This window comes from Chlorocebus sabaeus, chromosome 21 (assembly GCF_047675955.1).
Source record: "Chlorocebus sabaeus isolate Y175 chromosome 21, mChlSab1.0.hap1, whole genome shotgun sequence".
Taxonomy (NCBI): Eukaryota; Metazoa; Chordata; class Mammalia; order Primates; family Cercopithecidae; genus Chlorocebus; species Chlorocebus sabaeus.
Genome location: NC_132924.1, coordinates 57,694,504 through 57,709,040, shown reverse-complemented (window position 1 = coordinate 57,709,040; position 14,537 = coordinate 57,694,504). Strand labels below are relative to the sequence as shown.

The window sequence follows — 14,537 nt, the reverse complement described above, 5'->3', positions numbered from 1 at the left end:
CTCACCTTTTCATCACTGATGCTGTCTGCAGTGAATATATTGTTAGTGGCGCAGACCAACTATATTAAAGTTTAAGGGATGCAAATAAGAATGGGAATGAGCATGGGAAACCATCCCCAAAATTCAGTTTTCAAGATTCATTAAAAATTAAAACCACAAAAGGCAGAAAAAGAGTTGAAGACAAAAGTTGGAACAAAGTACAAAGGCAACAAATAGAAAAAAGTAGAAAATATTGTAGATATTAGTCAATATTTGTTACTTGTGAATGTCAGTGGTTTAAGTACATCAGTTAATCACTTTGAATGTCAGTGGTTTACATGCATCAACTAAAAGACAGAAATTGTTGGGCATGGTGGCTCACACCTGTAATCTCACCACTGTCAGGCCCCAGTGTGTGATGTTCCCCTCGCTGTGCCCATACGTTCTCATTGTTTAACTCCCACTTATGAGTGGAACATGTGGTGTTTGGTTTTCTGTTCCTGTGTTAGTTTGCTGAGAATAATGGTTTCCAGCTTCATCCATGTCCCTGCAAAGAACATGAACTCATCCTTTTTTATGGCTGCATAATATTCCATGGTGTATCTATGCCGCATTTTATTTATCCAGTCTATCATTGATGGGCATTTGGGTTGGTTCCAAGTCTTTGCTATTGTGAATAGTGCTGCAATAAACATACATGTGCATGTGTCTTCATAGTAGAATGAGTTATATCCTTTGGGTATATACCACGTAATGGGATTGCTGTGTCAAATGGTATTTCTAGTTCTAGATCCTTGAGAAATCTCCACACTGTCTTCCACAATGGTTGAAAAAATTTACATTCCCACCAACAGTGTAAAAACATACCTATTTCTCCACATCCACTCCAGTATCTGTTGTTTCACGACTTTTTGATGATTGCCATTCTAACTGGCGTGAGATGGTATCTCTTTGTGGTTTCGATTTGCATTTCTCTAATGACCAATGGTGATGAGCTTTTTTTCGTATGTTTGTAGGCCACGTAAATGTCTTCTTTTGAAAAGTGCCCGTTCATATCCTTTGCCCACTTTTTGATGGGGTTGTTTTTTTCTTGCAAATTTGTTTAAGTTCTTTGTAGATTCTGGATATTAGCCCTTTGTCAGATAGATAGATTGCAGAAATTTTCTCCCATTCTGTAGGTTGCCTGTTCACTCTGATGATAGTTTCTTTTGCTGTACAGAAGCTCTTTAGTTTAATTAGATCCCATTTGTGAATTTTGGCTTTTGTTGCCATTGCTTTTGGTGTTTTAGTCATGAAGTCTTTGCTCATGCCTATGTCCTGAATCGTATTGCCTAGGTTTTCTTTTATGGTTTTTATAGTTTTAGGACTTATTTTTAAATCTTTAATCTATCTTGAGTTAATTTTTGTATAAAGTGTAAAGAAGGGGTCCAGTTTCAGTTTTTGGCATATGGCTAGCCAATTTTCCCAACACCATTTATTAAATAGGAAATCCTTTCCCCATTGGTGGTTTTTGTCAGGTTTGTCAAAGGTCAGATGATTGTAGATATTGTAGATATGTGGTGTTATTTCTACGGCCTCTGTTGTATTCCATTGGCCTATATATCTGTTTTGGTATCAGTTTGGTACATGCTGTTTTGGTTACTGTAGCCTTGTAGTATAATTTGAAGTCAGGTAACATGATGCCTTCAGCTTTGTTGTTTTTGCTTAGGGTTGTCTTGGCTATATGGGCTCTTTTTTGGTTTTATATGAAATTTAAAGTAGATTTTCAAATTCTATGAAGAAAGTCAATGGTAGCTTGATGGGAATAGCAGTATGACCATTTTCATGATATTCATTCTTCCTGTCCATGAACATGGAATATTTTTCCATTTGTTTGTGTCCTCTCTTATTTCTTTGAGCAGTTGTTTGTTTTTCTCCTTGAAGAGGTCCTCCACATCCCTTGTAAGTTGTATTCCTAGGTATTTTACTCTCCTTATAGCAGTTGTGAATGGGAGTTCACTCATGATTTGGCTCTATGTTTGTCTATTACTGGTGTATAGGAATGCTTGTGATTTTTGCAACTTGATTTTATATCCTGAGACTTTGCTGAAGTTGCTTACCAGCTTAAGGAGTTTTTGGACTGAGATGATGGGGTTTTCTAAATATACAATTATGCCATCTGCAATCATAGGCAATTTGACTTCCTGTCTTCCTATTTGAATACCCTTTATTTCTTTCTCTTTCCTGATTGCCCTGGCCAGAACTTCCAATACTATGTTTAATAGGAGTGGTGAGAGAGGGCATCGTTGTTTTGTGTCGTTTTTCAAAGGCAATGCTTGCAGCTTTTGACCATTCACTATGATATTGGCTATGGGTTTGTCATAAATATCTCTTACTATTTTGAGATATGTGCCATCAATATCTAGTTTATTGCGTGTTTTTATCATGAAGGGGTGTTGAATTTTATCGAAGGCCTTTTCGGCATCTATTGAGGTAATTATGTGGTTTTGGTCATTGGTTCTGTTTATGTGATGGATTATGTTTATTGATTTGCATATGTTGAACCAGCCTTGCATCCCAGGGATGAAGCTGACTTGATTGTGATGGATAAGCTTTTTGATGTGCTGCTGGATTTGGTTTGGCAGTATTTTATTAAGGATTTTCGCATCAATGTTCATCAGGGATATCGGCCTGAAATTTTCTTTTTTTGTTGTGAAGAGTCATTTTTTAGAAAGTATTTTGAGCTCATTGAAAATGAAAATAGATCATATTAAAAATTTTGGGATGCAGTGAACACAGAGCTTTGAGAGAAATTTATATTATTGAATGCATATGTGTTAGAAAAGAGGAAAGTCTAAAATCAGCCATCTAAGCATCTTCATTAGGAAACTATAGAAAGGAGAGGAAATTAAATTCAAAGTAAGAAGAACAAAATAAATAATAAAAATTAGAGCAGAATTCAGTGAATTGAAAACAGAAAATCAGTAGAGAAAGTCAGTAACACCAAAAGCTTTTTATTAGCAAAGATCGGTATTTTTGATAAGCCTCTAACCAGGCTAAGAAAAAAAGAGAGATGACACAAATTACTAATATTAAAAATGAGAGAGGACAATTCTCACTGTGGATGGCATGGGCACTAAAAGGATAATAAAAGAATATTGTGAGCAACTCTGTGCCCACAAGTTTAACAACCAAGATGAAATAGACCAATTTTTTCAAAGGCATAAATCTGCCAAAACTTTACAAGAATAGGCAATCTGAATAGTCCTATATCTAATAGAGAAATTGATTCAATATTTAACAACCAGCTGGGCACAGAGGCTCATGCCTATAAACTCAGCACTTTGGGAGGCCTAGATGGGCAGATCACTTGAAGCCAGGAGTGGGTTGCCAGCCTGGCCAACATGGTAAAACCCCAATTCTCTAAAAATACAAAAAAAAAAAAAAAAAAAAAAAAAAAAAAAAAAGATTAACAACCTTCAAAAAGAAAGAGCAACGCGGGGCCAGGTGGGTTTACTGGTGAATTCTACCCAACACTTAAGGAAGAAAGTATACAATCCTCTCCTATCTCTTCCAGAATATAGAAGCAAAGATGATAAATTCTTCCTGTTCCATTCTATGAGTCCACCAGAACTCTAACACCAAAATCAGACAAAAATGTTACAAGAAAGGTAAACTATAGATTAATATCTCTCATGAACATAAATGCAAAAACAAATATATATCAGTATGTATATTGATATATAGAAATGTATATCAATAAAATATTAACAAATCGAGTCCAACAACGTATAAAAGGAATTATAGTAACTACGTGGGATTTATCCCATGTATGCAAGGCTGGTTCAACATTCAAAAGTCAATGAATATAGTCCCTCATATCTACAGGCTAAAGAAGAAAAATAGCGTGATCATATCAGTAGATGCAGAAAAAAGCATTTGACAAAAATAATCAGTTTATGAGAAAAACTCTTAGTATACTAGGAGTAGAGCAGAATTTTCTCAACCTGAAAAAAATACCTACAGAACACCTAAAGCTGACATTGTATTTAATAGTGAGAAACTAAAAAACTTCCTAAGATTAGGAACTAGACAATGATATCCTTTCTTACAGTTGTTTTCTAGCTAATGCAGTAGGATAAGAAAAATAAATGAACAAAACACAGATTTGGAAGGAAAAAATAAAAGTCTTTTGAGTCTTTGATCACAGTGACATCCTAGACTAAATAGACTAAAAAACCTCTGAAAATTGATAAGCAATTATAGCAAGGTTTCAGAATACAAGCTTATTATACAAAAGTCATCATTTTCCTATATAACAGCAATGAGCAAGTAGAATTGGAAATTAAAAACACATTAAAATTCACTTCTGTTAGCACCCCTAAAAATGAAAATACTTAGGTATAAACCTAATAAAATCTAAAGTCTATATGAGGAAAACTACAAAACTGTGATTAAAGGTATCAAATAATTCATAAATGGTAAGATATTATACATTCATGGATAAGAAGATGTCAGTTCTTCCCCACTTAATCTAAAGTTTCAATGAAATTTCAATCAAAATTTCAGCAAGTTAATTTGTGTATATCAACAAATTGATTCTAAAGTTTATATGGAAAGACAAAAGATGCAAAATGGCCAACTTAATATTTAAGGAAAATAACAAAGTTGCAGGAGTGCCATTAGTTGACTTCAAGACTTACTATAAAACTTCAGTAATCAAGACTGTGTGGTACTGGCAAAAGAATAGACAAAGAGAGCAGTGGAACAGAACAGAAAACCCAGAAATAGACCCACATAAATATACTCAAATGAACCTCGTAGAGGAGCAAAAACAATACGTTAGAGAAAAGACAGTCTTTTCAACAAATTGTACTGGAATAACTGGACATCCCCGTGCCAAAAAAAAAAAAAAAAAAAAAAATCTGAACAGGTACCTTACACCCTTCCCAAGAATTACCTCAAAATGAATTACAGACCTAAATGTAAAATGCAAAAGCAAAAACTCCTAAATGACAGCACAGAATATCTAGGTAAGCTTAGGTATGGCAATGACTTTTTATTTTTTATTTTTGAGACAAAGTCTTGCTCTGTCACCCAGGCTAAAGTGCAGTGGCACAATCTTGGCTCACTGCAACCTCCGCCTCCCAAGTTCAAGCAACTCTCCTGCCTCAGCCTCCTGAGTAGCTGGTATTATAGGCATGCACCACCATGCCCGGCTCATTTTTTTGGTATTTTTAGTAGAAACAGTTTCACCATATCGGCCATGCTGATCTCGAACTCCTGACCTTGTTGTCTGCTCACCTGGGCCTCTCGAAGAATTACAGGCGTGAACCACCGTGTCTGGCTGGCAATGACTTTCTAGAAACAGCATCAAAGGCATAATCTATGAAAGAAATAATTGAAAAACTGAACTTCTTTTAAATCAAAATCTTGTGTTTTGTGATAAGTAGTGTCAACAGAATGAGAAGACAAGCTATAGGCTAGGACTATAAAAGATAAAACTAATAAAGTTTTTAAAAAGATAAAACTAATAAAGGACTGTTATTTAAAATATACAAAAAGCTCTTAAACCCTATATAATAACAAAACTATAACTTGATTTTAAAATGCTCAAAAGACCTGATCATACATTTCACCAAAGAAGATATGCAGAAAACAAGTAAACATATGAGAAGTTGTTTAATATCATATGTTATGAGAGAATTGCTAATTAAAACAACGAGATACCACTATATACCTGTTACAATAGCTAAAATTCAAAACACTGACAACAAATGCTGACAAGGATGTAGAGCAATAAGGTGTCTCATTCATAGCTGGTGGGAATGCAAGATATGACCCAGCTGAAAACTTTTATCCACACAAAAACTTACACACAGATGTTTATAACAGTTTTACTTATAACTACTCCAGTTTGGAAGCCACTAGGATGTCCTACACTGGGTGAATGTAAAAAGTGTGGTACATCCAGACATTGGAATATTATTCAGTGCTGAAAAGAAATGAGCTATCAAGCCATGGGAAGACATGGAAGAATACATATCAGTAAATGAAGGAAGCTAATGTGAAAAGCCTACATGCTTTATAATTCCTATTATTTGAGTTTCTTGCAAATGCAAAACTATGGAGACAGTAAAAAGATCATTGTTTGCCAGGGATTAAGTGGGTGGGAGGGATGAATAAGTGGAGCACAGAGGATTTTTTAGAGCAATGAAACCATTCTGTGTGATACTATAATGGTGGACACATGCCGTTCATCATACATTTGTCAAAACCCATAGAATGTGCCATACCAAGAGTGAATGCTTATGCCAGCTGTGGGCTTTGAACCTAATGATGTATCTCTATAGGTTTTTTTTTCCCTGTAATATGTGAACCACTATCATGTAAGATGTTGATGGGGGGAGACTGTGCATGTGTGCAGACAGAATCTATAGAGAAATTCTCCAAAGTTCCCACTTAATTTTGTTCTGAACATACAAATACTCTACAAAAGGAAAGTTTATTAATTTCCAAAATAGGTAGGAGAAGGGTAATGTTACTGTAGGAAGCTTTGCTTATTTATGTTTGTTTTTATTTTTTACATTAATAAAGGAAATGATAAAGTCAACATGTAGTACTGAGAATCATTCTTTTATTCATTTTGTTTGCTTGTTTTTGTTTTGTTTGTTTTGTTTTGTTTTTTTGAGACTGAGTCTCACTCTGTCACCAGGCTGGAATGCAGTAGTACAATCTCGGCTCACTGCAACCTCCGCCTCCCAGGTTCCAGCAATTCTCCTGCCTCAGCCTCCTGAGTAGTCAGGACTGCAGGTGCATGCCACCACATAGAGCTAATTTTTGTTTTTTAGCAGAGACGGGGTTTCACCATGTTGGCCAGGATGATCTCGATCTCTTGACCTCGTGATCCACCCGCCTTGGCTTCCCAAAGTGCTGGGATTACAGAAGTGAGCCATTGCGCCTGACCTGAAATTCATCCTGATGAGTAGCATAATCTCTTAAAATCCCTTAATAAGAGAATACTAAATATTCCAGATAAATTATTTTAATATGTAATCTATTCTATATTTGCATTAAGTTAATATTTTACAGTAAAGGATCTATGCATTCTTTTTTCTAATTTATATTATGAATAAGGCTTTTAAAGCTGAGTGAATTGTGTCAAATTTTTAACCCATTTACAGCTTCCGTTTTGTCCCAATATTATAAATCAAGGCAAATAAAAACTCTTATTTAAAGCTTCCTCAACTCACTATGTACACTCAAATTGTTGTCCTCATTTTGTTTCTTCTTAATTCTGGAGCAACCTTTCACTTTATCTGAGAATTAAACTTCTGTCCTTTTTCTTGAAAAATAAACATTTATCCTGTTACCTCACCTACATAGTTATACTTTTTCTTAAAACTGTCCCTGCTAAAATAGACTCAGTTACCCATATTACCATTGTTAATTAACTTCTATTTAAGCTTCTCTGGTAGATAGGAACTTGATAATTGCCTATCATGCACAAGCAATTTGGGTGACTAGGAAATATCATTCTCTACAGCCACACCCCCTTTTTGTTTTCTTTTTTCTTTGAGACAGAGACAGAGTCTCGCTCCGTCCTCCAGGCTGGAGTGTAGTGGTGCTATCTCAGCTCACTGCAGCCTCCACCTCCTAGGTTCAAATGTTTCTCCTGCCTCAGCCTCCCAAGGAGCTGAGACTACAAGCACCTGCCACCACATCCGGCTAATTTTTGTATTTTTAGCAGAGGTATGGTTTCACCATCTTAGCCAGGCTGGTCTTGAACACCTGACCTCAAATGATCCACTCACCTCAGCCTCCCAAAATGCCGGGATTACATGCATGAGCCACTGCGGGCCCATCTCACATACATTATATTTATGTCTTCATCAAGTGACAAGAGTGAGCACATTCATTAACATGATGTAAAATCATGGTAACACTGTAACATTTTAAGGTAAGAAGTAGAGTTGTATATTGTAAGCGCTAAGCTTGTTATTCAAGATCTTGAAGATAAGTATGTAAGAATCTTAGAAATCACATTTAAGTGGACACTCTAAAACACGTAGGTATGGATACAAAACATTGTTAGAATCATGATTCAGTTCAGTCAGTTTTCCTTTTTTATCATTTTAAACATTAGATATGGATATCATTAGCTTATCTGATCAATACACTATTACCAGAATTTTAAGAAGTTCAGGTTAACTAGTCTTTTCTGAAAACAGAAACTCAACATCCATACAAAATTATGGAGAAAACATAGCTATGAATTTCAGACAAAATTTTTAAATCAGTCTGATTTGTCCAAAGAATCAGTTTTTAACTAAATTTTTAAACAATTTTTAATTGATACCTTATATTGGTACCTATTTATGGGGTACATGTGATATTTTCTTACATGCATCGAATGAGGAGAATTGGTCTTAGTTCTTGCTTGAAAGTTTGGTAGAATTTGGCATTGAAGCCATCCGGTCCTGGACGTTTCTTTGTTGGGAGACTTTATTACTGAATCAATCTCATTACTTACTATTGATCTGTTCCAGTTTTTTGTTTCTTCCTGATTCACTCTCAGTAAGCTATATATGTGTATCCAGAAATTTATCCATTTCCTCCAACTTTCTAGTTCATTAGGATTTAGTTGCTTATAGTCTTTGATGAACTTTTGTGTTTCTGTGGTATTAGTTGTAATGTCTGTTTTCTATTTCTGATTGTGTTTATTTTGATCTTATCCTTTTCTTTGTTGTCTTTTTTAGTGTCCATTTTGTTTAATTCTACTTTTTATTATGTTTCCTCCTACTTATTTTTAGTTGTGGTTTTTTTTTTCTTTGTATCTTTTTTTTATGTAGTAGTTTATGGATATCAACTTTCCTCTTAGCACTGCATTTGCTGTTTACCATAGGTTTTGGTAAGTTGTGTTTCCATTTTCATTTGTTTCAAAAAATTTTTGTATTTGCTTCTTAATTTCATCGTTCATCCAGTGTTCATTCAGGAGCATATTTTTCAATTTTCTTGTATTTGTATATTTTTTTAAAGTTTCTCTTGTTACTGGTTTTTAGTTATATTCCATTGTGGTCTGAGAAGATAGTTGATGTGATTTCATTTTTTAAAAATTTGTTGAGACTTGTTTTGTGGCTTAACACATAGTCTACAAAGATTCACTTTTATTGCATGAATTTAGATTCATAAATTAAAATCTTTGTAATCTGCTAGCAGATCCTGTAAGAAGAATTTTTCCCCTAAATTACTAGTACATTTGAAGTTTTCTTTAGATATTACTGTAGATTCATGAACTTCTTATACTGTGTAAACCAATTATATCTTAGCTCCTTAAAATTCAGAGACTTCTAAATTTTATTTATTAATACTCTTCTTAGGAAAATACTTCATACATAATGAGAGAGAATGACTTCTGAGTTATAGCAACACAATGAAATTTGTAGCTTTAATTATACAGTCTCAGCAACAGGTTAGGTAATCAAGGAAACACCAAAGTTCACTGTTTAAGATTTTAAAAGATTATTTTCCCTTCTAGTAGTTATAAAGTGTTTTATGAAATTATTTGGATGTACAAATAGTGAAACAAAGAATTTAAAAAATGGCAACTCTCATTCCTTTTCATGTCTCATATGAGGGACAAGAAATCCCTTTAATCGTAACAGAGGTCTCTAAAGTTCAGATTATAAAATTACATTCCCAATTATTAATGCTATGCATGGGGATTATCATTATCATCATTATCATCTTCTAGTGGAAACTATATCCAGAACCAAAATGGTGAAGAACTAGAATTCAAAATTTAAAGAAAAAAGCCAACTTGTAGTGGACTAGCATCACAGCAAAGGTAAAGTTCTATTGCCTTTTTTTTTTTTTTTTTTTTTTTTTGAAACAGAGTCTTGCTTTTTCCCCCATATGGATGTATAGTGGCAGGATCATGGCTTACTTCAGTCTTGACCTCCCAGTTTCAAGCAATCCCTCCACCTCAGCCTCCCAAGTAGCTGGACAAAAAGCACAGCACATGCCAGCACACCTGGCTAATTTTTGTATTTTTTGTAGAGACAAGGTCTCACTATTTCCTGTACTGGTCTTGAACTCCTGGGCTCAAACAATTCTGGCCTCCCAAAGTGCTTGATTGTAGGCATGAGCCACTGCACCAGTACTCTATTGCTTTTTGAGAATCACTTTGAGGAGAAAGAAAAGAAGTCCCTCCTAAACAGCTCCTGAAGTACATTTCTGTGCTATCACAGTTTGGTTGTCTTTATGAACCCACTTTAGTGTCTCAGTGGATCTTCCAAAAGTATAATAATATTCAAAGAATTTAAATGGTGACTTTCGCAAACATAAAAAGAAAACATAACAAATATTTTACTCCACTGCCTAATTAAGTAGAGGACTAGTGAGATTATAAATATGGTTCAAAGTGCATTTTAGGAACTAGTTTCTTAAAGACAAATTAATGAATTTTATGTTAGAATAATATAGCTAAGATACATACAATCTAGTTAATATTTTACATGACAATAAACCATTATTTTTGGGATTATCTTTTTTAATAGTTGAAAATATTAGAATTTTCCAAGATAAAAATCTACAAATTAATAAAGAACTTCACTGTGCCTAGTGTCACAAGATTTTTGGGGTATGGCTTTTCTGTCTGGTGATGTCTTTGCCCAAGTCTTGCATAGGCCCGCTGGGCTTGTTCTGCCCACTCAGCCTGACAGGCTGTGCTCGGCTTACGCTACTGGCCTGGATCCCATACCTGCCAAGGGCAAGTCAGGCATGGAGTGGCAAGGGGTGTGTGAGGGAGCATGGGGTTCAGCCACTGTGCAATCACACATGCCAGCTGCTGCAATGGGGTGGGCAGTTAGAGGTGCTGGCACAGGCACTGGCTATCTATGAGGCTGTGGCCGGACGAGGTGCACTGCAGGCAGCATCCCCAGCTGGCACCGGGAAATGCAGTGGCACCTGGAAGCTTGTAGATACTAGGTACCACAGGATCCCAAAGAGGGAGTCACAACCCTGGCTCAGGGAGCTCTCAGGTCTGGGCTGCCTGAGAAGGCACAGCTCTTCTCTCCTTCTCTTTGACCTCAATGTGGCAAGCAAGGGGCATGTTTCCGCCCTGTGTTATAGCTTTTAGCTCTGCCATTCGGTAGGTCCCAAGTTCTTGTCCTGCAACCAGGAAGAATGAGGTACAGAGCCAAGTGGAGGATGAGCAAGATGAAGGGGAGCTTTATTGAGCAATAGAACAACACACAGGAGACCTGCAGATGGTAGCTCCTTTCCACAGCCAGGGTGTCCTGATGAGTGTTCAGCTCCTAGCAGAAAGGAGACCCTGGAGAGGGAAGCTCCTCCTAGCAGGCAGGTCATCCCATTGTCTTCTTAGCTCTCAGCAGAGAGGCAGCCCTGGTGTGGATTGCTGCACTCTGCTATCGAGCTGGTAGTCTCAGTGTCTCTGCAGGTTTCTGAAGCTCTCAGCAGAAAATAGGCCCTAGAATGGGTAGCTTCTTTCTTCTGCTGGTTATTGGGACATCTCCTGCTGTCAGTAGAAAGGGTAGCTCTTTTCTGCAGCTGGTCATCCCATTATCTGCTGTGCTCTGGCTGAGCCTGGGGCTTTTATAGGCCTAATAGAGGGAAAGTGCATGCTGATTGGTCCATAGGCAGCCACGGGAGGACCCAGGAAAAACCACCGTGAGTTTGTCCTCCAAATCAGCAGGACTGGCAGTCCTGTCCCCAGGCTTCAGGCCTTTTCTCAGAGATCTGCCCCCTTCTGCCCAGGTATCTGTCTGCCTCCCCCTGCTGTTCATGGCACATGGGCTTGGTCCCGATTTGCTCCAAGATGGGAGCAGGTGCCCACAGCAGGGAGAAGCCAAGCAGTAGGAGCAGGTACTTCTGAGCCTACGGGGCAGGGGGGCCTTCTCAGCTCTACTGCCTCCCCCACAGAGTGCAGGGATACCTGGGTCTGCAGCCACAATATGGGCTGCTGCAGTGACCCTAGGGGAGTAGGTCTCCTGCCTGCTCCTGGTCCCCCAAAAGTGCAGGGAAACTCCATTCTGCAGCCACAGCTTGGGCACCTGCAGCCTTCCCAGGAAGGTGAGGCTCCTGCCTCTTCCATGGAGCCAGAGGCCCAGGTCTGCAGCTGCAATTTGAGCAGCTGCAGCTGCACCCAGGGAGCTCCCACCCCACCTCAGAAGGAGAAGGGCTTGTGCTTGTCCCCTGCTGCCTGGAGCTCCATGGAGCATGTAGCCTCGGCGGCACCTCCCTGCTGCAGTCAGCCTGATGGCAGCGGCAGGCCATCTGGAGTGGCTGCTGCTGTAACTAGAACCTTTAGTCAGTAGTAAACAGTGAATCAAATAAGTCCATTTCCCTGAATTATCCTTATATGGATCTGTTAAACAGTGCCTTCATATGACAATGAAAGAATATGTTGCCCTACTTTTGACCTTATTTCCAAGCTTTGAAAAACTTTTCTTAACATTTGGGATCAAAATGTGATTTATGCCACTATTACCCAGGGGTGCTTATGGTAACACTCAAATTTTTTTTGAAGGGAAAAGTCAATATGATAAAGTTGTCAGTTCTCCCCAAGGTAATCTTTAAAATCAGTCTGATTTCATTAAAACCATAACAAATATTTTCATATTACTTGGTAAATAAGCCCAAAACTAATTAGGAAGAGCAAAGTATCGAGAATGACTCAGACAAATTTGAAGAAAATGAACCATTTTAGGAGAATTGCAAAAACTAGTTATAAAGCTTTATTAGCTAAGACAATGTAGCATTGATGCAAGGATAAACAAAGAGATAAGTAGAACCTATAGGGAACCTACAAACATGATGATGCACATTTGAAAGCTTGACATATATAGCACTACTTAACTCTGGGGGAAATGGACTCTAGTAAATGTTGTTTGGCCAGTTGTTTATATATTTGAAAAAAATAAAATTAGATTGCCAACACATACTATAATTTTAGAAAATTTCCAGGTGAATAACTACCTAAATATAGAAAATCAGAATGTTAATGCATTTTGAAAAAAACATAGGCCCAAAGCAGTGGCTCATAGCTGTGATCCACTTTGGGAGGCCAAGGCAGGAGGATCACTTGAGACGAGCAGTTTGAGACCAACCTAGGCAACATAGTGAGACTGCATCCCCCACCTCCCAAAAAAGGGAAGAACATATAGAGTCTTTTTATAACCTTTGAGCAGAAAAGTCCTTCTTAAACAAAACAGAAAACAATACTTATTTACAAATGTGGATATACTTTAAAAAATTACTTTCCTCTAAACCACCATGTTTCAAAGAAATACAAAAAGACCAGCTACAGATAGGGTGAAAGTATTTGCAATATGTTTTAGGAAATATTAATATACAAGATATATAAAGATATCTCATGTAAATTAATAAGAAAAGTTACTCAACCCAACAATAACAGTGTAACAAATGGGTAAAAGAAATGATTTGACAATTTGTGGAAGTAGAGAGGTGACCTATAAACATATGAAAAAATGTTTACCCACACTAGTAATCAGGAAAATGCAATTAAAATCACATTGTGCTATCTTTTTACACCTATACGATTGGCAGTACTTAAAGGATCTGAGCATACCAAGTATTCCTGAGGGCATGGAGATTTGTTAATGTCTAATAAAATTGAAAATGCTTATATTCTTTTCTTTGACCCAGAAATTTTATTTCTGGATATATATCTTAGAGAAACTCATTCATGTGCATAAGGACGCATGTATGAAATTGACTGTTACAGCAATATTGTATTATAGTTAAAATGGAAAACAACAGAATTGTCCAGCTGCAAAATAATGAATAAATACATTTTGGCATATTGATAAAAGATGATATTATATGGTTGTTAAAATAAATTCGGTAGAATTACAGTTATAGGCATGGTTAAATCTCAAATGTAATGCTGAATGAAGCAAACTAAGTTGCAGAAAGAGAGGTATACTTCATAATTTTTGAAAATAAACAAATGTATATAAATTATGCCTATTCATGCATATATATAGATTCTGTTTCAAAAAATACATGGAAAAGTCACTTTATTCTTTTATTATTATTATTATTATTATTATTATTATTATACTTTAAGTTCTGGGGTACATGTGCAGAATGTACAGGTTTGTTACATAGATATACACATGCCATGGTAGTTTGCTGTACCCGTCAACCCGTCATCTAATTAGTATGGTGATTACCTCTGTGTAAGCAATGAAGGAATAAAACTAGAGACAAATAATAAATGGACTTCGTCTTTTCTGTAATGTGTTTCTTTAGAAAAAATATGATTTGGGCCGGCCGTGGTGGCTCACACCTGTAATCCCAGCATTTTGGGAGGCCAAGGCGGGAAGATCACGAGGTCAGGAGTTCAAGACCAGCCTGACCAACATGATGAAACCCCATCTCTACTAAAAATAGAAAAAACATTAGCCGGGCTTGGTGGTGCACGCCTGTAATCCCAGCTCCTTAGGAGGCTGAGGCAGGAGACTCTTGGACCCAGGAGGCAGAGGTTGTAGTGAGCCAAGATCACACCACTGCACTTCAGTCTAGGTGACAGA

At 36.9% G+C, this 14,537-nt stretch overlaps 1 protein-coding gene and 1 long non-coding RNA gene across 14 annotated transcripts in view; one reads left to right on the top strand and one right to left on the bottom strand.

Moving 5' to 3' along the window:
- PPP1R9A (protein phosphatase 1 regulatory subunit 9A) overlaps nt 1–14,537 on the top strand; it is a 395,072-nt gene that overhangs the window by 242,551 nt on the left and 137,984 nt on the right. The gene's annotated exons all lie outside the window — the stretch shown is intronic.
- LOC140709666 (uncharacterized) overlaps nt 9,379–14,537 on the bottom strand; it is a 64,914-nt gene continuing 59,755 nt past the window's right edge. Inside the window, exon 4 of the long non-coding RNA XR_012090360.1 lies at nt 9,379–11,582. This is a non-coding gene — a long non-coding RNA (uncharacterized lncRNA). The remainder of the gene's footprint in view (nt 11,583–14,537) is intronic.